The sequence below is a fragment of the Haliotis rufescens genome, unplaced genomic scaffold (assembly GCF_023055435.1).
Source record: "Haliotis rufescens isolate VD_foot unplaced genomic scaffold, xgHalRufe1.0.p SCAF_21, whole genome shotgun sequence".
Lineage (NCBI taxonomy): Eukaryota > Metazoa > Mollusca > Gastropoda > Lepetellida > Haliotidae > Haliotis > Haliotis rufescens.
Genome location: NW_025963902.1, coordinates 6,882,484 through 6,882,768, shown reverse-complemented (window position 1 = coordinate 6,882,768; position 285 = coordinate 6,882,484).

Sequence of the window (285 nt, the reverse complement as noted above, 5' to 3'; positions counted from 1 at the left end):
GACCGCCGTCTTTTAGCTGGAATATTGCTGAATGCGTAAAACAACAAACAAACAAAACTATCGTTTGAATGGATCAAAATGTTACCGAGTAAAACAATGTTAACATCTCTGTTACCTAGTTAAACATATTTAAATCTACCTTCACACGCAGACCTTGACGCATACATATTAATATATTTTAATATTGAAATGTTGTATAAGAAACAAATTCTCCAGAAAAAATAATTTAGCATTAAGAAACCTGACACACAGTTGGAATATTCAATCCTTTATCTCTTGTTTTTC